Source organism: Melospiza georgiana, chromosome 23, assembly GCF_028018845.1.
Source record: "Melospiza georgiana isolate bMelGeo1 chromosome 23, bMelGeo1.pri, whole genome shotgun sequence".
NCBI classification, from domain to species: Eukaryota; Metazoa; Chordata; class Aves; order Passeriformes; family Passerellidae; genus Melospiza; species Melospiza georgiana.
The window spans coordinates 7,138,664-7,165,749 of NC_080452.1; the positions used below are offsets into that span (position 1 = coordinate 7,138,664).

The following is a 27,086-nucleotide window of genomic DNA, read 5'->3' on the forward strand; positions in this document are numbered from 1 at the left end:
TAATTCTAATTTTTCCACCAGAATAATTCCGATTTTCCCACCTAAATAATTCTGATTTCTCCACCTAAATAATTCTAATTTTCACACCTAAAGAATTCTGATTTTCACACTTAAAAATTCTGATTTTCCCACCTAAATAATTCTAATTTCCCCACCTAAATAATTCTAATTTTCCCACCTAAATAATTCTGATTTTCTCACCTAAATAATTCTGATTTCTCCATCTAAAAAATTCTAATTTTCACACCTAAGTAATTCTAATTTCCCCACCTAAATAATTCTGATTTTACCACCTAAATAATTCTAATTTCCCCACCTAAATAATTCTGATTTTCCCACCTAAATAATTCTGATTTTACCACCTAAATAATTCTGATTTTCCCACCTGAATAATTCTGATTTCCCCACCTAAATAATTCTAATTTTCACACTGAAAGAATTCTAATTTTCACATTTAAAAAATTCTGATTTTCTCACCTAAATAATTCTAATTTTCCCACCTAAATAATTCTGATTTTCTCACCTAAATAATTCTAATTTTCCCACCTAAATAATTCTGATTTTCCCACCTAAATAATTCTAATTTTCCCACCTAAATAATTCTGATTTTCCCACCTAAAGAATTCTGATTTTCCCACCTGAATAATTCTGACTTTCCCACTTAAAAAATTCTGATTTTCCCACCTCAATAATTCTAATTTCCCCACCTAAATAATTCTAATTTTCACACCTGAATAATTCTGGGAAACCCTATTTGGTTTCCCACTTAAATAATTCTGATTTTCCCACCTAAATAACTCTGATTTTCCCACCTCAATAATTCTAATTGTCCCACCTAATAACTCCTGACCCGCAGCAAACCCCGTGTAAGAGATTTCAGCCTTCTCCACTGGCGTGAGCTAATAAATATTAATTTCTAATTTTTGAGGGAAATTAATTTTGGCCTCCCTCCCCAGGTCGTGGTGCTGCTGCCGATGTCCCTGGCGCTGTCACTCCCTCTTGGCCTGTGCCACCCTCTCAGGGACACCCAGGAGAGTTCAGGCTGTAATTCTGTAATAATTCTGTAATTCTGTAATTCTGTAATTTCTGTAATTTCTGTAATTTCTGCTTCCAAACTGCCTCAACCAACATCCCCCAGTGACTCAGAGCCCGGAAGAGAAGAGTGGAAATTGAAATTCACTCCGGCCACCGAGCTCTGTGTGGGCACAACGTTTGGGAGACTCGTTTGCTCCAGTGCTAAAGAGAAAAAATAGAAAAAAATTAGAAAAAAACCACCCAAAACCAAAAAAAAAAAAAAAAAAAAAAAGAACCCAAAACCCTGAGCACTAATAGCTATTTAATTGCTTGTGGACTCCTCTGACTAAAAAACAGGGGCAGCTCTGCCCACCCAAATTTGGATTCTGGCCCTTTCCCAGCTGAAGTCACAGCCCAGCTCTCCAGCGTTTTTTTGTTGGATTTGGGGTTTTTGTTGTCCAGTTCCTATCAGCATCTGGGCTGCCAAAAATGATTTTTCCCCCCCAGGAAACAGCAGTGAGGTTTCTCCTCATCAGCCACCCCAGTGAGAGAGTTCTCATCAGCTCAAGTGACAACAAATGCAGGTGCTCCTCTGCTTTTCTCTGTCCTTCCAGCAAACTCGGGGAGGGAACAGCTGTTTCCAGTGGAAAAAAAAAAAAAAACCAACAAAAAAAAAATAAAACCACCATCCTGCTGACCCAAGCTGAAAAGTGACGTGGAAATGGGATTTTTGACCTTGAGAGCTGCAAAGTTGCTCCAAAGGAGGGACCCTGTGAAGATTAAAAATAACGAATCTTTGCAATGCTGAGTGGAGCTGAGTGAATTCATCCCAAAGCAAAGGGCCAAGGCTTTAAATAGCACCGGGGTTTTGATGACTTTTTGAAGTCCTCAGCTGAAGAACTCGCCCCAGCATTTGCAAACATTCATTTGAGGAGCAGCTGGTTTCCTCAACTGCATTCTTGTCTCATTTTTCCTCTCGTTTTCCTCACAAAATAAGATTTTTGTTGCTGCAGATGTTCAGGGGAGGCTGCTCTGTTCTCATCTCTCACAAGGCTGTGTGGATGAATAGAACGTTGATTTTTCCTCATTTTAGGGCTCTGTTTAGCCCCTGTTTTTTGAGTTAGGTGCTGATACAATGCTTAGCTCTCTCTCTGTATAAATGTATATATTTCGTGTCCCTCTCCCTCGCACGCCATGTGGGTTTAGGCACTCATCCACCATGAATAATGTCCAGGGCCAGGTCACAAACTTCCCATAGCAGGGGCCCTGTTTGCATCCTCTCCAGGCCATTGCAGGGAACTCAGAAAACCCAAACAAACCCAGAAACTGCTCCTGCTGCGGAGGATGGGAAGGGGGAAAGAGAAAAAGGGGGGTTTTTTAATTAAAGGTGGGGTATTTGGGGTGGACGGTGCTGTGGGATGGGGCTGGTGGCAGCGGGGAGGGCTCGGGAATGGGGCTGAGGGAATGGGGCTGAGGAATGGGGGTGAGGGAACAGGGCTGAGGGAATGGGGATGAGGGAAAATGGGGCTGAGGAACGGGGGTGAGGGAAAATGGGGCTGAGGGAATGGGGCCGAGGGAATAGGGCTGAGGGAATGGGGGTGAGGGAAAATGGGGCTGAGGGAAAATGGGGCTGAGGGAAAATGGGGCTGAGGGAACGGGGCTGAGGGAAAATGGGGCTGAGGGAACGGGGCTGAGGGAACGGGGCTGAGGGAAAATGGGGCTGTTATCCCAGAGGATCTGCGGGAATTTGGGGCTGCAGGGACGGATCTGTGGGGGATGAGGATGCGGGAATGGGGCTGAGGGAACAGGACTGAGGGAAATGGGGCTGAGGGAAAATGGGGCTGAGGGAAAAATGGGCTGAGGGAAAATGGGGCTGAGGGAACGGGGCTGAGGGAATGGGGCTGAGGGAATGGGGCTGAGGGAATGGGGCTGAGGAACAGGGCTGAGGGAAAATGGGGCTGATGGAATGGGGCTGAGGGAATGGGGCTGTTCTTCCAGAGGGGGCTGTGGGAGTTTGGGGCTCAGGGATGGATCTACAGGGATGGGGATGCAGGAACGGGACTGCTCTACCGGAAGGGTTTGGCCTCAGGGATGCGTGATGGGCATTGCGGGAACGGGGCTGTTATCCCGGTGAAGGGTGTGGGAACAGGACTATGGGGATTGGGGTCTTGTCCCTGCGGGGATATGGGAACGGGGATGTGGCCCCCGCGGGGCTGCGGAGATCGGGACTGAGGGATCGGGGCTGTTCTCCCAGAGAAGGGTGCGGGATCGGGACTGCGGGGATTTGGCTCTTGTCTTTATGGGGCTGCGGGAACGGGACTGCAGGAACGGGGCTGTATCTGGGCGAGGGGTGCGGGACCGGGGCCGTTGTACCCGCGGGGCTGCGGGACCGGGACTTCGGGGATTGGGCTCTTGTCCCTGCAAGGATGCGGGACCGGGACTACGGGACTGCTGTCCCCTCGGAGCTGCGGGACCGGGACTGTTCTTCCAGAGGGGACTGCAGGACAGGGGCCGTTGTCCCTGAGGGGGCTGCGGGATCGGGGCTGCAGGATCGGAACTGCAGGGACCGGGGCTGCGGGATCGGAACTGCGGGGATCGAGGCCGTTGTCCCTGAGGGGGCTGCGGGATCGGGGCTGAGGGGATGGGGCTGTTCTCCCACCGGGGCTGCGGGACTGGGGCGGCGGGATCAGAACTGCGGGCAGCGGGGCTGCGGGGATGGGGCCGTTGTCCCCTCGGGGCCGTTGTCCCCCGGTGCTGCGGGCCGCGGATCCGGCGGAGCTCGGCGGCGGCCCCGGGGCGGCGGCGCCGTTGCGGTCGCGGCTGCGGGGGGGCTCCGCCCGCGGCAGCGCATGCTCCGTGCCCGCCCAACCTGCGCTTTAAACGGCGGCGGAGGCGCGGGCAGCGCGCTGAGTCCCGGCTGCGCCCAGGTACGGCCGGGCACGGGGCTGGGCTGGGCTGGGCTCTGGAGGTGGGCACGGCACGGGGCTGGGCTGGGCACGGGGCTGGGCCGAACCGAACCGGGCCGGGGGGATGCGCGGGCGGGGGTGCGGCTGTGGCTGCCCCGCGATGCCGGTACCGGGATGCGGCTCCCGCTGCCTCCCCCGGGGGTTCCGCGCACATCCCGAGGCTCTCGGCGCTCCCTCCGCTCCCGCAGCACCGAGCGCTGCCCGCCGGCTCCGGCCGGGACGGCGGCGCTGCCCGCGGGAGGAAGAGGAGGAGGAGGAGGCGCTCCGGGGCTGATGCTGCTGCGCTGGAGCTGCTGCGGGAAAACAACAAAAAAGCGGAGCAGGAGGGACTGGGGAGCGTGTCCTGCCCTCGCCGAGCTCTTCCCGAACTCCTCATTCCTGCAGGGACGCCGCAAGGTTTGAAGGATCCTGAGCGGGCGGAGTTCGGGCAGCGGGACGGACTGACGGGAATCCTGAAGAGTTGCGGGGACAGGTCAGTGAATCCTTAGAATCCGAGAAAAGGGAGTTTTTATTACCCCCTGTAATGAAAAACTCATTTTTATTACTCCCTGTAATGCAAAACTCATTTTCATCACCCCCCCCCGTAATGCAAAACTCATTTTTGTTACCCCCCCGTAACGAAAAACTCAATTTCATTGCCCCCCCATAATGAAAAACTCATTTTTATTACCCTCTGTGGTGACATATTCATTTTTATTACCCCCCCCGTAATGAAAAACTCATTTTCATTATCCCCCACTCTAATGAAAACTAATTTTCACTGCTCCCCCCGTAATGAAAATCTCATTTTTATTACCCCCTGTAATGAAAACTCATTTAACTCATTTTCATTGCTTCCCCCCCATAATGAAAACTCATTTTCATTGCCCCCCCTGTATTGAAAATTCATTTTCATTCCCCCCGGTTCTGTTTGGCTCTGCTGTCCCTAAATGCCACATTGGGGATAACTCCAGGGATTCCTGGCTTTGGCAGGGCTCGAGGATTTGGTGGTAAAACGCTGGAGCTGTTTATGATAAACACAAACTCCTCGTCTCATTTGTCTTCCCACGGGTGACAGCTTTAGGAGGAAGGGAGAAACACTAAAATAAATTTATAAATTTCATGCTGTTGATGGCCAGACCTGGCAAGATGCTCCATTTCCATTTTTATGTTACAAATAAATATAAAATTGGAAGGGGAAGAGATTTCCTGGTGCTCACCTGGAGCTGTTTAAACTCACAAGCAGCACAGAGAAATTGGCCAGGCTCAAAAATCCCATTTTTGCCCCGTTCTGGTTCTAGGTGTGATTCAGGAGAGCAGCCTCTGTGTGTGTAACATGAGAATATCTCCAAATTTATAGAAATAGAACATGAGTAAGAACTTCAAAAGTACCCAAATGACCTGGGCACTGAAGTCATGCAGACACTCCTGAAAAACATGTACCAGCCTTGAAACCTTTCCTATTATTTGCCCCACCTGCAATTTTCTTTCTTTTTTTTTTTTTTTTTTTTTTTTTTTTTTTTTTTTTTTTTTCTGTTTTTAAATATTTGATGGTGTCTGAACCTTTCTGGCATCATCCAGAGCTGCTTCCCCTGGTGGGGAGTGGCACTGGAGCCAGATTTACCAACCCCTCATTCCAGGCTGTGCCTAAACCCCTGGATTTTGTTGCCACAGAAAAGTAAAAATTTGGATTTTGTTGCCACAGAAAGGTAAAACTCTGGATTTTTATTTATTTATTTTATTTATTTTTATTGCCACAGAAAAGCAAAAATCTGGATTTTTATTGCCACAGAAAGGTAAAACTCTGGATTTTGTTGCCACAGAGAAGTAAAACTCCGGATTTTGTTGCCACAGAAAAGTAAATATTTGGATTTTATTGCCACGGAAAACTAACCAAAACTCTTAATTTTGTTGCCGCAGAAAACCAAAACTCTGGATTTTATTGCCACAGAGCATTTGGCTGATAGGATTTGGGAGTGCAAAAAAAAATAGGATTAGAAATTTGGTATGGATAACAGGAATCTCTATAATTAACAGCAAATTAAATGAGAGTTTGCAGGGGATGTAAATCCCCGGATTTTGGGATTTAGGGAGGGAATTCTCCATGCTGTGGGATTATTCCCCTACACATTGTGGTGATTTCTGTGGTTGCTGTGTCCTCTTCTCCAGGTCCCAGCGAGCACCAGGAAGGTGCAGAACCAGCACCACCCCCTGTGAGCACTTGTGGATGCTCCACACACACCCCACCAGCACCAAAAATGGCCAAAATCCCATTTTTTTCATCACATCTTTGGTTATATCTGTGCTGGGAGAGGCTGGAACCACTGGGCTGATCCCCGAGTTTAAAAATCCCAGCCCTGGCTCTGCTTTGCCTTTGCCAGAGTCCCTAGGAAATGATGTTTAGCATAAACTCTTGGTAACCTTTTCCCCAAACTGTTTATTTCGCTGGAGCACTCAAGTGGCAGCGCTGGGGAGGGGAGGAGGGGGAGATTTTTGGCTTTTCCTCCCTGAGTTTCATCTCTTTTCTCTTCAGCCAAAGCCTCAGAACGGAGCTCAGGGTGATGGCTGGGCCCTTGTGCCTCTCTTGATGGCGTTGGGAGTTCAAACTCCAAAAAATAATTTAAAAAAAAAATCACCTTAATGCTGTGCTCAGGGCCTGATCTCCTCCTGTGGTTTACTCCCTTCAGATTTTTGCAGTGTTTTTTGTCACAAGAGTGTGGGAATCCTTGAAATCAGAGCCCTGGGTTTGTGTTTATCCCCCCCCCAGGAGGGGCTGATTTAGGTGCTTTTAATGAGCTTCTGTCTCCTCATCGTCGTCATCAAAGCAGAGCTTGGCCCGGTTGGGTGAAATTTGGGGAGGTTTTGGGTGGGTTTGGGGCTCTGAGGGAGCCAGGAGAGGGAAAGGAGCAGAGGGGTGGGAGGTGGTGCTTGGGGCCAGCAGAATTGCAGGTGTGAGGCTTTGTCAGGAGCAGGGGAGGGATTTATGGGCACAGAACCCAAAATGGGCTGGGTTGAAATAATTGCATCAGGTGATGGTGCCCTGTGGCTCCTGGGGTGGGCAGCCAGCTTAGCACAGCTCCTGGTGTGCTAAACCCATCCCCAAACTGCTAAAACCCATCCCAAATTGCTCAAACTCATCCCAAAGGGCTAAAAAAAACCCATCCCAAGCAGCTAAAACCCACCCCAAACTGCTAAATCCCGTCCCAAAGAGCTAGAAATCCCATCCCAGACTGCTAAAAACCCAGCCCAAGCAGCTAAAAACTCACCCCAAAGAACTAAAACTCACCCCAAAGAACTAAAACTCACCCCAAACTGCTAAAACCCATCCCAAAGGGCTAAAAACCCATCCCAAGTAGCTAGAACTCATCCTAAACTGCTAGAAACCCATCCCAAAGAGCTAAAAATTCAGCCCAAGCTGCTAAAACCCATCCCTGGCAGCTAAAAGCTCATCCCAATTTTAAAAACTCATCCCAAACTGCTAAAAACCCAGCCCACAGAGCTAAAAACTCATCCCAAATTGCTCAAACCCAGCCCATGCTGCTAAAACCCCATCCCAAGCAGCTAAAAACTCATCCCAAATGGCTTAAAACTCATCCTAAACTGCTAAAACCCATCCCAAACTCCTAAAAACCCAATCCCAAGCAGCTAAAGCCCATCCCAAACTGCTAAAACCCAGCCTAAACAGTTAAAAACCCAGTCCCAAGCAGGTAAAAACTCATCCCAAACTGCTAAAACTCATTCCAACTGGCTAAAAACTGTTCCCAAGCTGCTAAAACCCCATCCCAAATTGCTAAAAGCTCATCCTAAACTGCTCAAACCCAGCCTAAACAGCTAAAAACTCACCCCAGAGAGCTAAAAACTCATCCCAAGCTGCTAAAACCCATCTCTAGCAGCTAAAAGCTCATCCCAATCTCCTAAAAACCCAGCCCAAGCAGCTAAAAACTCATCCCAAGTAGCTAAAAACCCATCCCAAACTGCTAAAACCCAGCCTAAATGGTTAAAAACCCATCCCAAGCAGTTAAAAACTGATCCTAAATGGCTTAAAACTCATCCCAAGCAGCTAAAACCCCACCCCAAATTGCTAAAAACCCATCCCAAACTGCTAAAACCTAGCCTAAATGGTTAAAAACCCAATCCCAAGCAGTTAAAAACTGATCCCAAGTAGCTAAAACCCATCCCAAGCAGCTGAAAACCCATCCCAAGTAGCTAAAACCCATCCCAAATTGCTAAAAACCCATCCCAAACTGCTAAAACCCATCCCAAACTGCTAAAGCCCAGCCTAAACAGCTGAAAACTCATCCCAAATTGCTCAAATCACCCCAAACTGCTAAAAACCGACCCCCGAAACTGCTGAAACCCCTCCCAGGCAGCCGCCCCGGCTTGTCCTGTGACCCCCCAGCCCCGCTGAGGCCGTGATTGAGGCTGAGTGTGCAGCCAGGGGGTCACGAGGGGCTGGTGAGCAGCTCTCAGCTCCTCCCTGTGCTGATTTCTGGGTTTCTGGTGGTCCCATGTCACACGTCCAGGCTGTCCCCGTGAGGGCAGGCACCCCCAGCTCGGCTGAGGAAGAGGATGGGGGACCCTCAGGGAGGAGTCTTGGGTTTCAGGGAGCAGGGGGAAGATTTAAAGCCGTCGCTGCGAGGTGGTCAAGAAGAAAAGGGTGGGAGAAATAATAAAAATAATAATAAAAATACAGGATTATTGAGCAGCTCTGTGCCCCGGAGTGTGGTTATCTCAGGCTGGTGGTGTGAAGCCTGTCCTGTTCCTTGTCCCGCTGTTGTGTGGGGCTGATGCAGAAATCGCTGATGTGCCCAACCCACCCTGTGAGCTGTGGGGTTGCTTGTTGAGAAAACAGAGCCGAGAGCGGGACTCTGAGGCCACCATTCCATTCCTGCTTGGCTGCCTGGTGTGTTCCTTGGTGTTCGTTCCCCCCCCCTTAATTTGTGCCTTTCCTGCTTGTTTTCACATCCTAAAATGTCAGCTCCCCTGGCCCTCCCCAAATATTTGCTTAACATTTTGCCAGGCTGCTGAAGAGGAGAAGCAGACCCCCGTGAATATTGTCTGGCAAAGCAAGGAGGGATGTGGTGCCAAAGGCTCCTTTGTCTGGGGGTGGAGCGCACGCAGCGAGGAGCAGGTGCCTCGTTTGCTGCTCTCAACCTTTTTTTCCTGCTCTCTGCTGCTGCACGTGAGCTAAAAGAAAATTCTCTTGGTCCACATCCCAAGGGATGGCTCTGTCCTTCACCCAGAAACCTCGTGGCTTGTTGGTCTGGGGGTTTCAGAGCCAGCTTTTGGTGGCTTGCAGATTAATTTTGGTGATTTCAGACCAGCTTTTGGTGGCTTGCAGATTAATTTTGGTGATTTCAGACCAGCTTTTGGTGGCTTGCAGGTGAATTTTGGGCATTTTGGAGCCAGATTTTCGTGGCTTGCAGATGAATTTTGGGCATTTTGGAGCCAGATTTTGGTGGCTTCAGGTGAATTTTGGTGATTTCAGACCAGCTTTTGGTGGCTTGCTGGTGAGTTTGGGGATTTCAGAGCCTGATTTTGGTGGCTTCAGGTGAATTCTGAGGATTTCAGAGTCAGTTTTCGGTACCTTGCAGATGAATTCTGGGCATTTCAGAGCCAGATTTTAGTAAATTGCAGATGAATTCTGGGGATTTCAGAGCCAGGTTTTAGTAAATTGCAGGTGAATTTTGGGCATTTCAGAGCCAGATTTTGGTGGCTTGCTGGTGAGTTTGGGGGTTTCAGAGCCAGATTTTGGTGGCTTGCAGGTGAATTTTGGGGATTTCAGAGCCAGATTTTGGTAGATTGCTGGTGAATTTTGGGCATTTCAGAGCCGGATTTTGGTGGCTTGCAGATGAAGTTTGGGGATTTCAGAGCCAAATTTTGGTGGCTTCAGGTGAATTCTGAGGATTTTAGAGCCGGATTTTGGTGGCTTGCAGATTAATTTTGGTGATTTCAGACCCAGCTTTTGGTGGCTTGCAGGTGAATTTTGGGCATTTCGGAGCCAGATTTTGGTGGCTTCAGGTGAATTCTGAGGATTTCAGAGTCAGTTTTCGGTACCTTGCTGGTGAATTTTGGGCATTTCAGAGCCAGATTTTAGTAAATTGCAGATGAATTCTGGGGATTTCAGAGCCAGGTTTTAGTAAATTGCAGGTGAATTTTGGGCATTTCAGAGCCAGATTTTGGTGGCCTCAGGTGAATTTTGGTGATTTCAGAGCCAGATTTTGGTAGATTGCAGGTGAATTTTGGGGATTTCAGAGCCAAATTTTGGTGGCTTCAGGTGAATTTTGGGGATTTCAGAGCCAAATTTTGGTGGCTTCAGGTGAATTTTGGGGATTTCAGAGCCGGATTTTGGTAGATTGCAGGTGAATTTTGGGCATTTTGGAGCCAAATTTTGGTGGCTTCAGGTGAATTCTGGGGATTTCAGAGCCTGATTTTGGTACCTTGCAGATAAATTCTGGGCATTTCAGAACCAATATTTGGTGGCTTGCAGATTAATTTTGGTGATTTCAGACCAGATTTTGGTGGCTTGCAGATTAATTTTGGGCATTTCAGAGCCAGATTTTGGTGGCTTGTTGATCTGTGAATTTTGGGGATTTCAGAGCCAGTTTTTGGTGGCTTGCAGATGAATTCCCATCCTGGCCAGTTCTGGAACACTCAGGAGTTTTAAGGATGCCCTCTGGCAAAGTTTGAGGTTTATTTAAAAATAAAACAATGCCGGGTGCTGGGGTTGGTTTGTGAGGTGTGAAAATTTTTTTCCCTTCAATCAAAGGAGCTGTTTTGGGTGTTTTTTTGGTTTTTTTTTTTCCCACCTTTGTTTTGTTGGGAGCTGAAGTTCTCCGTGGTGGTTCGTCTGCGGGAGCTGGGACTTGAGGAAAAACAGAAATATAATGAGTGCAGCGAGTCAAATCCGTGCACTCTGGAGACATGGATGCTCTCACAGGGCAGGCTGGGGCCAGCCCCGGGAAAAACGTGCACAGAGCTGTGGGCAGCACCCAAATCCTGCCTCAGATTTGTGCCTTGAGATCCGGGGGAAATGGGGCACGCAGGAAAATCCCTGGGTCACACTCTGCTTCCCAAACATCAGGAGTGAAGGGGCTGAGGTGGGGCTCAGACATCAGCCCTGGTGCTGATTTGCATCCCAATTCCCTGCTCTTAATTTGGGATTAATGAGCAGAGGTGGCTTTTGGGTGGGATTTGAAGTGGCTGTGACCAATCCCCTCCATTTTAGCTGGACCTTGTGAGTGATTTTGTGCCTTTGCCTCCAAATTCCATCTTAATTTAGGATTAATGAGCAGAGCTGGCTCTTGCGTGGGATTTGAAGTGGCTGTGACCAATCCCCTCCACTTTACCTGGACCTTGTGAGTGATTTTCTCTCTGATGGTGATTTTGTGCCTTTGCATCCCAATTCCCTGCTCTTAATTTGGGATTAATGAGCAGAGCTGGTTTTTGGGTGGGTTTTGAAGTGGGTGTGAACAAACCCTTCCACTTTATCTGGACCTTGTGAGGGGTTTTGTGCTTTTGCATCCCAGTTCCCTGCTCTTAATTTAGGATTAATGAGCAGAACTGGCTCTCAGGTGGGATTTGAAGTGGGTGTGAACAAACCCCTCATATTTACCTGGACCTTGTGAGTGATTTTGTGCCTTTGCATCCCAATTCCTTGGTCTTAATTTGGGATTAATGAGCAGAGCTGGCTCTCAGGTGGGATTTGAAGTGGGTGTGAACAAACCCCTCCAAGTTAACTGGACCTGGTGAGTGATTTTTATCCCTGATGGTGATTTTGTGCCTTTGCATCCCAATTCCACGTTCTTAATTTGGGATTAATGGGCAGAGCTCTTGGGCGGGATTTGAGGTGGATGTGAGGAAACCCCTCCAATTTAACTGGACCTGATGAGTGATTTTTTTTTCCCTGATTGTGATTCTGTGCCTTTGCATCCCAATTCCCTGCTCTTAATTAGGGTTAATGAGCAGAGGTGGTTTTTGGGTGGGATTTCAAGTGGGTGCGAACAAACCCTTCCACTTTATCTGGACCTTGTGAGGGGTTTTGTGCTTTTGCATCCCAATTCCTTAGTCTTAATTTGGGATTAATGAGCAGAGCTGGCTCTCAGGTGGGTTTTGAAGTGGGTGTGAACAAACCCCTCCAATTTAACTGGACCTGATGAGAGATTTTTTCCCCTGATGGTGATTCTGTGCCTTTGCATCCCAGTTCCATGTTGTTGATTTAGGATCAATAAGCAGAGCTCTCAGGTGGGATTTGAAGTGGCTGTGACCAATCCCCTCCATTTTAGCTGGACCTTGTGAGTGATTTTGTGCCTTTGCCTCCAAATTCCATCTTAATTTAGGATTAATGAGCAGAGCTGGCTTTTGGGTGGGATTTGAAGTGGGTCTGACCTAACCCCTCCACTTTATCTGGACCTTGGGAGTGATTTTCTCTCTGATGGTGATTTTTGTGCCTTTGCGTCCCAATTCCCTGCTCTTAATTAGGGTTAATGAGCAGAGCTGGTTTTGGGGTGGGTTTTGAAGTGGGTGTGAACAAACCCTTCCACTTTATCTGGACCTTGTGAGTGATTTTGTGCTTTTGCATCCCAATTCCCTGCTCTTAATTTAGGATTAATGAGCAGAACTGGCTCTCAGGTGGGATTTGAAGTGGGTGTGAGCAAACCCCTCATATTTACCTCGACCTTGCGAGTGATTTTGTGCCTTTGCATCCCAATTCCACGTTCTTAATTTGGGATTAATGGGCGGAGCTCTTGGGTGGGATTTGAGGTGGATGTGAGGAAACCCGTCCTCTTTAACTGGACCTGATGAGTGATTTTTTCCCCTGATGGTGATTCTGTGCCTTTGCATCCCAATTCCCTGCTCTTAATTAGGGTTAATCAGCAGAGCTGGTTTTTGGGTGGGTTTTGAAGTGGGTGTGAACAAACCCCTCCACTTTACCTGGACCTTGTGAGTAATTTTGTGCTTTTGCATCCCAGTTCCCTGCTCTTAATTTAGGATTAATGAGCAGAGCTGGCTCTCAGGTGGGATTTGAAGTGGGTGTGAACAAACCCCTCCAATTTAACTGGACCTGGTGAGTGATTTTTGTGCCTTTTCATCCCAATTCCATGTTCTTAATTTAGGATTAATGAGCAGAGCTGGCTCTCAGGTGGGATTTGAAGTGGGAGTGGGTCTGACCAAACCCGCTTCAAATCCCAAACTTTAGCTGGACCTGGTGAGTGATTTTTATCCCTGATGATGATTTTGTGCCTTTGCATCCCAATTCCCTGCTCTTAATTGAGGATTAATGAGCAGATCTGGCTCTTGGGTGGCATTTGAGGTGGGTCTGACCAAACCCCTCCACTTTAGCTGGACCTGGTGAGTGATTTTATCCCTGATGGTGATTTTGTGCCTTTTCTGGGCAGTGTTTGGCTGGATCTGCCCCTGTTCCAGGGTGCTTTCCTGTTCCTTCCCCTCTCCCGGGGCTGTGGGATCACCTCAGTGTGGGCAGTTGATACCCAGAGTGGTTTTTGGGGCTGGGCTGGCACAGGGTGTCCTGTTAGAGCTCTCCCCGTGATCTCTGCCTACCTCACTCTGGGTTCTGGCCCAATTCCCGAGCTCTGCCTTGGAGCTGTGCTCAGACAATGCAGGATTGTTGTGGCCACGGGGTGAGCGCTTCCCTGGGCTCAGCAGGGCCCATAAACCCCGAGCTGGAGCACAGAGGGACAGGGAGGGGACAGGGACAGCGGGCTGGGGTGCCAGGTACCAGCAAAGGGCACAGGGAGGGCTTTGTGTGGCCACTGCTGCTGCTGGGCTCCAGAGGTGCCTTTGGGAATGTGGGTGACAAATGATTCCTGTTGGGAATGTTGGTGACAGACGGTTCCTGTGCCTTTGAGAATGTTGGTGACAAACAATTCCCGTGCATTTGGGAGTATTAGTGACAAATTATTGCTGTTGGGAATGTGGGTGACAAACGATTCCTGTGCCTTTGGTAATGTGGATGACAAACCATTCGTGTTGGGAATATTGGTGACAAATTTTTCCTGTGTGTTTGGGAGTGTTGGTGACAAACCATTCCTGTGTGTTTGGGAATGTTAGTGACAAACTGTTCCTGTTGGGAATTTTGGTGATAAACAATTCCTGTACATTTGGGAATGCTGGTGACAAACAATTCCTGTGTGTGTGTTGGTGACAAACGGTTCCTGAGTGTTTGGGAATGTTGGTGACAAGCAATTCCTCTTGGGAATGTTAGTGAGTGACAAACCATTCCTGTACATTTGGGAATGTTGGTGGCAAACAATTCCTGTACGTTTTGGAGTGTTGGTGACAAACGATTCCTGTTGGGAATGTTGGTGACAAACGGTTCCTGTACGTTTTGGAGTGTTGGACACAAACAATTCCTGTTGGGAACATTGGTGACAAACGATCCATGCACCAGGGGTGGCAGGAGCAGCTGGAACAAAAGGCTGTTGTGTCCTGGCCAAGGACGAGTGAGCAGCTAATGGGCCTGGAGGGGTGGCTTTGGATGGGACTGAGCTGGGCATGGAGGGGTGGCTTTGGGTGGCACTGACTGAGCTGGGCATGGAGGGTGGCTTTGATGGGACTAACAGAGCTGGGCATGGAGGGTGGCTTTGATGGGACTGACTGAGCTGGGCATGGAGGGTGGCTTTGATGGGACTGACTGAGCTGGGCCTGCAGGGTGGCTTTGATGGGACTGACTGAGCTGGGCATGGAGGGTGGCTCTGATGGGACTGACTGAGCTGGGCATGGAGGGTGGCTTTGATGGGACTGACTGAGCTGGGCCTGCAGGGTGGCTTTGATGGCACTGACTGAGCTGGGCATGGAGGGGTGGCTTTGATGGGACTGACTGAGCTGGGCATGGAGGGGTGGCTTTGGGTGGCACTGACTGAGCTGGGCCTGCAGGGTGGCTTTGGTGGGACTGACTGAGCTGGGCATGGAGGGGTGGCTTTGATGGGACTGACTGAGCTGGGCATGGAGGGGTGGCTTTGATGGGACTGAGCTGGGCATGGAGGGGTGGCTTTGATGGGACTGACTGAGCTGGGCATGGAGGGGTGGCTTTGATGGGACTGACTGAGCTGGGCATGGAGGGGTGGCTTTGATGGGACTGACTGAGCTGGGCCTGCAGGGTGGCTTTGGGTGGGGACTGGCTGAGCCGGGTCCAGGACAGAGCTGGGGATGCTCTCAGTGTGCAAATCCCAAGCGGAGCACAGGAATGCCACGGGGGATGGCTGCAGGGAGGGAAGGAAGGACAGACGGACACTTCCCAGCTATTCAGTCTATTCCTAGCCCATGGAGATTTTTTCAGGGGAAATTCCTGCAGCCTCAGTGCTGAGATGCCTCCCCACAGGCTGAGGATGAGCTGTTGGACAGGTGATCCCACAGGGATCATCTTTTATCTGTGATTCTCCAAGCAGGCTGGGCTGTGCTGCCCCCAGAGCCTCCCGTCCATCCCAGGCTGAGAGCAGAGGATGAGCGTTGGGTTAAACCCTTTCCTGACCCAGAGATGGGGTAGCTAAGAGGTGTTTTAAAAAGTTTTATTCCATTTTCAGTCTCGAGAGAAGGATGAGACAATAATATATATATTATAATATATATTTTATATATATATAATATAACATAATATATATAATAATATAACATAACATATAATAATAATATAATATAACATAACATACATCTCATCTAATATACATCTCATCTAATATACATCTCATCTAATATACATAATATAATATAGTTAATATAACGGAATTAATATAATTAATATAACAAAATAGATAATATTTAATAAAATAGATAAAATATAATATAATATAGAAAAGTAATAGATAGTGAAATATATTATAATATAAAATAGAAAATATAATAGATCATATCATACAATAGAATTAATTTAATGTAATATAGTTAATGTAATAAAGTATATAATATAATATAGAAAATATAATAGATAATAAAATGTACTACAATATAAAATAGAAAATTTAATATACTATAAATCTAATTATATTATACCTAATTATATTATATATATAGTATGGTATAATTCACATCATCACAATCAGAAATTAACTATTCTCTAACCACAAAACCCCACAAACATTTCTTGTCCTGCTGACTTCAGCCACACCATGCTGTAGGTGCCATTCCCTGACGTTTGCACACAGATCCACCCTGTGTGGGCCTTGTGTCACACCCCGAGGAGTGTCCCCCAGACCCATTTCCCACAGAGGAGTGTCCCCAAACCCATTTCCCACAGAGGAGTGTCCCCAAACCCATTTCCCACAGAGCAGTGTCCCCAAACCCGTTTCCCACAGAGGAGTGTCCCCAAACCCATTTCCCACAGAGGAGTGTCCCCAGACCCGTTTCCCACCAAGGAGTGTCCCCAGACCCATTTCCCACAGAGGAGTGTCCCCCAAACCCATTTCCCACAGAGGAGTGTCCCCAGATCCATTTCCCACAGAGGAGTGTCCCCAGATCCATTTCCCACAGAGGACTGTCCCCAAACCCATTTCCCACCAAGGAGTGTCCCCCAAACCCATTTCCCACAGAGGAGTGTCCCCAAACCCATGTCCCACAGAGGAGTGTCCCCAAACCCATGTCCCACAGAGGAGTGTCCCCAAACCCATTTCCCACAGAGGAGTGTCCCCAAACCCATTTCCCACAGAGGAGTGTCCCCAAACCCATGTCCCACAGAGCAGTGTCCCCAAACCCATTTCCCGCAGAGGAGTGTCCCCAAACCCATGGAGTGTCCCCAAACCCGTTTCCAGAGCTGGGCCTTTGGGCTGTCCCTGTGGTGGCACAGCCGGCGCGGCCCAGGCAGGTGCTGGGTGCCAGCCCAGGTGCCCTGGCTGCGTGCCCAGGGTGCTCTGCAGGAATATCAGAGATCTCTGGGCCTCATTTGTGCCTCCCTGAACTTTACCCCGGCAAACAATGGCAAGAGGCAGCCTGGTATGGAGGGAGAATCCTGTTCCTGGCATGGAGGGAAAAATCCTGTTCCTGGCATGGAGGGAAAAATCCTGTTCCTGGTATGGAGGGGAAAATCCTGTTCCTGGCATGGAGGGGAAAATCCTGTTCCTGGCATGGAGGGGAAAATCCTGTTCCTGCTCAGTGCTCGCTGCACAAGCTGCCATTCCTGTTTTTAACAGCAAACACGGAGGAATTTCAGCTCTCAGAGCTCCTGTCCCCCTCGTGCCCTGTGCCACAGAACCCCTCTGCAAAATCCAGGCAGCTTTGAACTTGAACCCCATGCCTAATTAGTAAAAAAAAAAAAGCTAATAATTAATTTAGGGCTGATGTTCTTTCCAGGGCTTAAAATAGAAGTGAGGTTCCTGTTTGGGTGGGGAGTGAGGGGGTGGTAAAAATGCCTCACTCCATCCACCTCCTGGAGAAATGGCAGATTTGAGCTTTGTTTTGTTTTGTTTTATTTAAATTGGAAATTTTCCCTTCCAGATATCCCTCACTGCTCTGTTTGTTTTGGTGAATGTTAAACCCCTGCACGCTGTGAGTCCGTAGCTCATTAAACTGATAGTGAGAAGGGGGGGAAAGCCAAAAAGCTTCTTAAGTTCTCCATCAGGGCCTTCCAGTGAAACTTATCTGCCTCAGGAAATAAAAATCTGATTGCTCCTTATCTTTGCAATTATCAGGCAACAAAATAAAACGGTGGAATCTGCCGTTTTCAGGCTCAGGCCTGGTGGCTGCTCTGTCACGATAAGGAAAAGTTTCCCATGATCTGAGGCCCCTCATTAACCCCCAGGGGCTGATGATGTGCTGCAGGCAGAACCAGGCACGTGAAATTGGGGTTTTTTTTTACAGCTTTGAGATGTGGATTTTGCCCTTAAAACCCCCCAGAAAATTCCCATTATTTTCTGCACACCTTCCCCTCTGGTGTGACAGAAAATCCCTTGGAACACTGGAATAAAAACTCCATGGGCAGAGCGGTGACTGTGAGGGTGAAAATGAGTGGGGGGACAAGGAAATCTCACAGCAACTCCCAATTTAAAATATTTGGAGAGTTTTTCTTCTTTCCTTTTGCCCATTCCCATCCCAGGGGCACCAGGGGTCTGTGAGTGCTGGGGCTCAGCTCTCCCAGCTGTCCTGAAACTGCTTTGTTTTTAGTTTTGGAATGTGGATTTTGCCCTTAAAACACCCCGGAAAATTCCCATTCTTGCCTGCACACCTTCCCCTGTGATGTGACAGAAAATCCCTTGGAACACTGGAATAAAAACTCCATGGGCAGAGGGGTGACTGGGAGGGTGAAAATGAGTGGGGGGACAAGGAGATCTCACAGAAATTCCCAATTTAAAGTATTTAGGGAGTTTTGCTTCTTTGCTTTTGTCCCTTCCCGTGCCAGGGGGCTGTGAGTGCTGGGGCTCAGCCCTCCCAGCCGTCCTGGGGCTGTTCCTCGCCCTGCAAAGGCTCCTTTGTCTGCTTCAAAGCCATGACCTCATTTCACAGCCAGAAAACAGAGAGGGAGAAACCCCCACAACCTGCCAGGGGAGGTCAGAGGGCTGGCACAAATAACTGGGACTGTGGGGCACAGAATTGCCTTGGGGAGACGGCCTGGGCAGCCTGGAGGCCCTGCGTGTGCTCAGTGCCTCCTGTGAGCAGGAGCACGAGGTCAGGCTCCCAAAATTTGCAGCCAGAGGGGTTCTGGAAGATGTGTGGAGTTTGGGTTGTTCCCTTTTTCTCCTGAGGAAAAGATCCTGGCAAAAGCAGGGATGGGATGGAGAGAGTTCAGGTGCAGGGATGTTGGAGTTCAGTTTTTGGTGCTGGAAATGTGTGCCTGAAGGATGTGTGGAGTTTGGGTTGTTCTTTATCCTGAGGAACAGGCTCCTTTTCAGAGCAGGGATGTTGGAGTTCAATTTTGGGTGCTGGTGACTCCTGGAAATGTGTGCCTGAAGGATGTGTGGAGTTTGGGTTGTTCTTTATCCTGAGGAACAGGCTCCTTTTCAAAGCAGGGATGTTGGAGTTCAATTTTGGATGCTGGTGTCTCTTGGAAATGTGTGCCTGAAGGATGTGTGGAGTCTGGGCGGTTCCCTTTTTTCTCCTGAGTAAAAAGCTCCTGGTAAAAACAGGGATGGGATGGAGAAAGTTCAGGTGCAGGGATGTTGGAGTTCAGTTTTTGGTGCTGTTTGCTCCTGGAAATGCGTGCTTGGAGAATGTAGAGTTTGGGTTGTTCCCTTTTTTTTTCTTGCTCCTGGCAAAAGCAGGGATGGGATGGAGAGAGCTCAGGTGCAGGGATGTTGGAGTTCAGTTTTTGGTGCTGGTGTCTCCTGGAAATGGTGCCTGGAGGATGTCTGGGGTTTGGGTTGTTCCCTTTTTTTTTTTTTTTTTCTTGAGGAAAAAGCTCCTGGCAAAAGCAGGGATGGGATGGAGAGTGCTCAGGTGCAGGGATGCTGGAGTTCAGTTTTTGGTGCTGGAAATGGTGCCTGGAGGATGTGTGGAGTTTGGGTTGTTCCCTTTTTCCTCCTGAGGAAAAAGCTCCTGGTAAAAACAGGGATGGTTGGAGTTCAATTTTAGGTGCTGTTTGCTCCTGGAAATGAATGCCTGGAGAATGTAGAGTTTGGGTTGTTCCCTTTTTTTTTCTTGCTCCTGGCAAAAGCAGGGATGGGATGGAGAGAGCTCAGGTGCAGGGATGTTGGAGTTCAGTTTTTGGTGCTGGTGGCTCCTGGAAATGGTGCCTGAAGGATATCTGGAGTTTGGGTTGTTCCCTTTTTCCTCCTGAGGAAAAAGCTCCTGGTAAAAACAGGGATGGTTGGAGTTCAATTTTAGGTGCTGTTTGCTCCTGGAAATGCGTGCCTGGAGAATGTAGAGTTTGGGTTGTTCCCTTTTTTTTTTTTTTTCTTGAGGAAAAAGCTCCTGGCAAAAGCAGGGATGGGATGGAGAGAGCTCAGGTGCAGGGATGTTGGAGCTCAGTTTTTGGTGCTGGTGTCTCCTGGAAATGGTGCCTGGAGGATGTGTGGAGTTTGGGTTGTTCTTTATCCTGAGGAACAGGCTCCTTTTCAAAGCAGGGATGTTGGAGTTCAATTTTGGATGATGGTGGCTCCTGGATATGTCTGCCTGAAGGATGTGGAATTTGGATTGTTCCCTTTTTTACCTGAGGAAAAAGCTCCTGGCCAAAGCCAGATCGGATGGCTGGAGCTCAATTTTGGGTGCTGGTGGCTCCTGCTGGGGTGAAATTTATCTGACCCCTGTTGGGCACAGTTTGGGGTCAGGGCCACCCCTCATCCCTCCTGGAGCTCCCCCATTTGCTCCTGAGCTGCTCCACAGCCCAGGGTTGGATTTGCTGCCTCGTGTGCAGCCTTGGCTTTGCTCGGACGCCAGAATTGTCCTTCCCACCCCAAAGCCACTCTGGCTGGCCCTGTGACTGTCATTTTCCAGATGAAGCCAGGAGTGATGGGGCAGAGCTGCCCGCAGAGGGGTCAGCTGTCCCCTCACGCAGCATTTCTGCTGCAGCTGCAAACCAGCAGTTCCAGTTTCACTTCCCATTTTCCCAGCCGTGTGAGCAGACGGGAGGGCTCACAAGAGCAGAGCTCTGAGGGCTGCTGGCTGCTCCCTGTGCAGATGGGGAAATGCTTCTGTCTCACTCAGCACCAGTGGTTTTTGGGCTCGGGGGTTTTGTGTGGGGGTGCTCAGTGCTGAGCTGGCCCCCGGCGCCACGTGGGTGCTCTGGGTGCCTCCAGCTCTGCTCTGCTCTGCTCTTGGCCCAGCTCCAGCTTGGTGGGGTAAGAAGCACTTGGTGACCCCTGTTTGTGATCCAGTTTGTTGGGGTAGGCACTTGGTGACCCCTGTTTGTGATTCCCGTTTGTGATCCCAACTCCAGTTTGTTGGGATAAGCACTTGGTGATCCCAGTTTGTGATCCCCGTTTGTGATCCCAACCCCAGTTTGTTGGGATAAGCACTTGGTGATCCCAGTTTGTGATTTAAGTTTGTGATTCCCAGCTCCAGTTTGTTGGGGTGATCCTAGTTTGTGATCCCAGCTCCTGTTTGTTTGGGTTATCCCTGTTTGTGATTCCAGTTCCAGTTTGTTGGGGTTATCCTTGTTTGTGGTCCCAGTTTGTGATTCCCAGCTCCAGTTTGTTGGGGTAAGAAGGACTTGGTGATCCCAGTTTGTGATCTCTGTCTGTGATCCCAGCCCCAGTTTGTTGGGATAAGCACTTGGTAATCCCAGTTTGTGATCCCAGCCTCAGTTTGTTGGGGTGATCCCAGCCCCAGTTGGGGTGATCCCAGTTTGTGATCCCAGCCCCAGTTGGGGTGATCCCAGTTTGTAATCCCAGTTTCTGATCCCAGTTTGTGATCCCAGCCCCAGTTGGGGTGATCCCAGTTTGTGATCCCAGTTTGTAATCCCAGTTTGTGATCCCAGCCCCAGTTGGGGTGATCCCAGTTTGTAATCCCAGTTTCTGATCCCAGTTTGTGATCCCAGCCCCAGTTGGGGTGATCCCAGTTTGTGATCCCAGTTTGTGATCCCAGTTTGTGATCACAGCCCCAGTTTGCTGAGGGCTCACCTCTGCTGAGGCTGCATCCCTGGGGCCATCAGGGCTCACCAAACCCATCCCAGCACCCCAAATTCCCTCTCAGTGGTAACTGGGGTCCCCTGCCAGCCTCGCAGGGCTGGATCTGCTGCAGATGGCTGGGGGGACAAGGAGATCTCAGAGCAGCTCCCAGTTTAGAATATTTAGATGAAAAATTGAATATTTAGCTGCAGGCTCTGGGAAATGGGGGGTCTGGAGCCCCAAATTCCCTCTCAGTGGTGACTGGGGTGCCCAGCCAGCCTCAGGGTGCAGATGGGTGGGGTGGGGGGACAAGGATACCTCAGAGCAGCCCAGTTTAGAATATTTAGATGAAAAATTGAATGTTTAGCTGCAGGTTCTGGGAGTTTAAAATATTGAGATGAAAAGTTGAATATTCAGCTGCAGGCTCTGGGGAAGGAGGGATCTGAAACCCCAAATTCCCTCTCAGTGGGTGCCCAGCCATTATTGCAGGGCTGGATTTGCTGCAGATGAGTGGAGGGACAAGGAGATCTCAGAGCAGCTCCCAGTTTAGAATATTTAGATGAAAAATTGAATATTTAGCTGCAGACTCTGGGGAATGGGGGGTCTGGAGCCCCAAATTCCCTCTCAGTGGTGACTGGGGTGCCCAGCCAGCCTCAGGGTGCAGATGGGTGGGATGGGGGGACAAGGATACCTCAGAGCAGCCCAGTTTAGAATATTTAGATGAAAAATTGAATATTTAGCTGCAGGCTCTGGGGAAGGGGGGTCTGAGGCACCTGTTGGGGTTGCAGCCCTGGGGAGGCCGCTGCCCTTTTTAAGTGTCCATCTCTTTCTCCTTGCTCCCCTTCACAACCAGCCCATTGTGCTGGGGGCTCCAGCAGCTGGGTGGAGTGTTTCAGGCTCAAGTGTAATTTCAGTGCTTTTAAAAGCTTTTTTGGAGGGCTTTTTTCTTCTTCTTCTTTTTTTTTTTTTTTTTTTTTTTTCTTTCCCCTGAAGAGGACAGCAACGCCAACAAGGGATAATTTGATGGATTACTCTGCAGGGCTGAGGGGCTCTCCTTAATCCCCTTTGTGGGGCTGCTGGAGGAGACGCAGAGCAGAAGCCCCCCAGCCCCAGGCAGAGAAAAGGCAGCTCAGCAGGGTGGGTTTTACACTCTGACACATAAATACAGGCCCTGGTCATGTGGTGCTGGATATAATCTGTGCCCGTCCCCGCTCTGAGGAGAAGGGGGCACCTGGAGGGGGCTGATTTTTTTCCCCCCTTTCCAGTTTAATTTGCATTTTGATTCTTCTTCTTGAAAAAAAAAAAAAAAATAATAAGCAGAGAAGAAAGGCCCTGGGGGGAGAGGTTGATTTGGATCAAGTGCCAGGGGTGATGGGCACAGTCTTTGAGCAGCAGAAATGAGTGAAAAGCAGAAGCAGAGATCATCTCATTTCCCCTCCTGCTCCGGAACGGGGGCTCCCCTCATGAATAAAAGCAAGAGCTTGGGTCGTGCAGCAGCAAAACAAAGCTGGGGCTCTGCTGTGCAGCCAGCCAGGCTTGTCTGAGGGCTGGAAATGCTGCAGCAGCCCTGACACAGCTCAGGGGAGCATGACCACCAGGGCTGAGCCTCTCAGGGCTGAAATGCTGCTGATTTTGGGGGAGTTGAGGAGTTTGGAAGGTTTTTTTTTTATGAAGTTTCGTGAGGAGATGCCAGTTCCTGAGTGGGTACAATGCTGCCAGACCCTGCTGGGCACCAGCACAGATCCCAGCCCAGGCTGGGGATCCCTGTGCAGCTGAGCTGGGCTGTGCTGGGGCTTTTCACCCCTGCACCCTGACCCGAACTCAGCTCTGGGCAGCTCCTGAGGAGGTGAGGGTGAGGATGAGTGAGGGTCAGGTGAGGCTGAGGGTCATCCCAGCAGCTCTGGCCCCTGCTGGCTGCAGGACTTGGGGTGCCCCGCTCCAGTTGTTCCCAGCTCCCGCTGTTCCCAGTTGTTCCCATCTCCAGTTGTGCCCACTCCACCTGTGCCCACCTCCATTGTTCCCATTCCAGCTGTTCCCAGCTCCTGCAGTGCCCATCTCCATTTTTCCCATCTCCAGCTGTGCCCAGTGCCACCTGTGCCCATCTCCATTGTGCCCATCTCCAGCTGTGCCCATCTCCTGCCCCTGCCCCTGGCATGGATGCCCCGGGCAGCCCGAGGAGCAAGGAGCTGCTGGCCCTGGCACAGCCCGGCCCTGGGCTCGTGTCTGTGCCCAGAGAGCTCCAGCAGTGCCAGCCTGGCCTCTGCTGAGCCAGTGACCCCCTCGGGCACAGGGGGCTCTGTTTGGAATGGGAGAAGGAGGAGGAGGAGGAGGAGGAGGAGGCTTGGCTGTAGCTGGTCACTCTGTGCTGGGAGGAAGGCTCCTGTCAGGAGCAGCTCCGGTGCCCCAGGAGGGTGCAGGCTGTGGGACAGAGGCTCTGGGATGGTGTTGGGACATCCCTGGAGTGTGAGGTGTGAGGGTGAAGGGCAGGACAGAGCTCCCTCCACCGTGCCAGCGTTGCCCATGGGCTGTGCGCTCCCAAATGGAGAGATGCCCTCGGCTGTGTCTGTGCCAGGGATCCCCTGTGCCCGAAAGGATTCAGGATTTTAGCCCTGGAAGCAGCAGGATCCCCTTGCAGGGGGGTGGAATGCAGAGAGAACCATGCCCCAAATCCAGGGTGTCCCTGGGGAAGCTGGAGCTGCCACCAGGAGTGGCCCCAAAGGGTCACAGATGACCCCCATGGCCTGAGGGATCCTGGCTGCTGGGCCCTGCCCTGGGGATGAGGAGGGAATCCCAAACCCTGCTCTGGAGGGGATTTCCAGGCTGCTGCTGCTCTTTCCCCAAAAATGGAGCCCCAGGGTTCAAAGGAAGCGCGGGGTTAATTCCCAGAGCCCGGATCCATCCCCTCCCCGAGCTGTGAATGGGGTCAAGGAGATTTGGGAGGGGAGGAGGGGTCAGGAGAGGTCAGGTGAGTGCTCCATTCCATGCCAGGAGCCTGCCAGAGCTATTCTCCATGGTGCATTTCCCATTCAGCAGCAATGAATGGACACTGATAGCTGTGAAAGGCCCTGGCTGCTCCTGAGAGCTCTGTGCCACCCTTTCTTCCAAAAGGACTTCAGGGAATTCACAAAGAGCCCCTCAGAAGGTTGGAAATGGAATGTTGGGGTTGTGAACGGGAGATGTTTGCCTGTCCCTGTCTGTGGGTGCCAAAGCTGGGCAGGGAGGGTGAGGAGTGAATCACCTGGGCTGGAGCAGCCCCACCTCAGCCCAAGGATTCCCTTTCCTAAGGGAATAAAGCAGGGCAGAAATAATTAATAATTGTCTTGGTTTGGAAAGCCAGGAATCTGCTAAGGAAGGCAGGAGCCTCCCCTGAAATGGAAAATGTAAACCCTCCCCACCCCTCCGAATTGCTGTAAATTTTAAATTAAGGGGCTCTGAGGCAAAAATATGGGAGCAGGAATGACAGTTCTTTATTAGGGAAGAAAATAAAAGGATAAAATAAACAATGCAGTAAACAAAACCAACACTGCCAGAGTCAGAACCCAGCCTGACACCCTGTGGGTCAGGGTGCTGGCAGCAGTCCCATTGGAATTGTGGCTCAGCCCTCCTGCAGTGTCAGGGCTGGTTCTGCTGGAGCAGGGATCCTGGAGAAAGGTGCAGTCTCTGCCTCTGAAGATCCAGGGGAAGAAGAGGCAGCTGCTGTTCCTCTGGGCAATCCAGTGGAGAAGCTGTGCTGGTGTTCCAGAATCTCCAGATTGTATCCGGGTAGGAATGTGTGAAATCTCCAGATTATATCTGGGTAGGAATGTTTGAAATCTCCAGATTGTATCCAGGTAGGAATGTTTGAAATCTCCAGATTGTATCCAGGTAGGAATGTTTGAGATCTCCAGATTGTATCCGGGTAGGAATGTTTGAAATCCCCAGATTATATCCGGGTAGGAATGTTTGAAATCTCCAGATTGTTTCTGGGTAGGAATGTTTGAAATCTCCAGATTGTATCCAGGTAGGAATGTTTGAAATCTCCAGATTATATCCAGGTAGGAATGCTTGGCTCCTCCCTCTGGGCTCACATCTCCCAATGGGATGCTGCAGTTCTTATCAGCCATGCAGGGACATCCAATAGCTGTTATCAGCAGATGTCCTCTCCTGAGGGAGGAGTGATTGTGGTCACTTAGAGAGAGATAAGGCAAACTGCCCACCTGACACAGGTAATCTGCCATCCAGATGGTAATGGAAAACATCTTGCATTGCAGTCTTCAACAATAATAAAATTATCAAATGGTTTGGGGGTTGGGAGGGATCTTAAATCTCATTTTGTTCCACGTGCAGGGACACTTCCCACTATCCCTGGCTGCTGCAAGCTGGGCTTGGACACCTCCAGGGATGGAGCAGCCACATTTTCTCTGGGAAAGCTGCTCCAGTGCCTCAGCATCCTCACCCTGAACCAAACTCTCTGTGTCTGGTCCCTGCTGTGTGTTGAGCTGCACCACCACTGCAAATCAAAGCCTCCAGAGCCACATTCACCATCATCTCCTGGTCTTTCTGCACCAGTAGCAGAGGTTATGGAGTAGCAGGACATGGATCCTTCCAGGAATAAATGAGTTTTTCTCTGCCAGGTAGGTACACCCACATTTTATTAATTTCATTTTCAAAATAACCAGCCCTCCCTCTTCATTCTGAGCTCTGCTGAGATGGGATTTCCTCTAAGACCCTGAGTTGGGAAGATTTAGGAGATTGTGAGGAGGAAGGGTTCCTTTGTGTGTGTCCGTCAATGCCCAGCAAATCTTCCTTTTCCAGGTGTTTGGGGTTGGTTTTTTTTCCTAAAATCTGCCCTGGCTTCACCCTCTCCTTTGTCCAGCCAAGCTTTTCTCCTGCCCTGGACCCACCCATTACCTGGCTGCCAGGTGAGGCAGCCTCTGGGAGCTGATCTGCTGATCTCTGCAGGGAAAACTGGGTTTGGAAGCTTTAAAAGCAAACCAGAGAGCCGTGGCTTTGGAGGTTTTGGGGTTTTTAAAAGAAAACTGGGGTTTGGAGATGATTTGGGTTTTTAGAAGAAGGGCATGGGTTTGAGACGGTTTGGGTTTTTCAAAAGACGGCCGTGGGTTTGGAGATTTTTGGGTTCTTTAGAAGAAGGCCATGGGTTTGAGATGGTTTGGATTTTTTAGTAGAGTGCCATGGCTTTGGAGGTGGTTTGGGTTTTTTGAAAGAGACTTGCAGGTCTGGAGATGGTTTGGTTTTTTTAAAGAAAGCCATGGCTTTGGAGATGTTTGGGTTTTTTTTAGAGGAAAGCCATGGCTTTGGAGATGTTTGGGGTTTTTTCAGAAGAAAGCCATGGCTTTGGAGATGTTTGGGGTTTTTTCAGAAGAAAGCCATGGCTTTGAGATGTCTGGCTGTCCCAGGGGAGGGAAGAGCAGCAGCAGCTGATTCTGTCCATGGCACGCCAGCTCTGGGAGCAGCTGTGCCACAGCCCCACATGTGGCTCCCTTCTGCTCCCAAGTGCAGCAAACCTCAAAAAAATCCCTTTTTGGGAACTGCTCAAGGTGTTCCTCGAGGAGGAAAGGACAAACCCTGCTCCTGCTGTGGGGATTTGGGGGAAATGGGGCTGGAGGGTGAGAGGTGCCACTGTCACCTGTACCATGTG

At 49.8% G+C, this 27,086-nt stretch overlaps 1 protein-coding gene across 2 annotated transcripts in view; it reads left to right on the plus strand.

The window, feature by feature from the left end:
- Positions 1-3,898: 3,898 nt before the first annotated feature.
- Positions 3,899-27,086, plus strand: part of SLC45A3 (solute carrier family 45 member 3) — a 39,504-nt gene continuing 16,316 nt past the window's right edge. The window contains exons 1-3 of one of the 2 annotated variants that reach the window (XM_058039780.1): positions 3,899-3,941; positions 4,365-4,452; positions 25,775-26,061. The gene's annotated coding sequence lies outside the window, so the exon portion shown is untranslated. Of the gene's footprint in view, positions 3,942-4,364; positions 4,453-11,654; positions 11,708-25,774; positions 26,062-27,086 lie in introns of those variants that run through there. The other variant, XM_058039781.1, reaches the window with a different exon arrangement.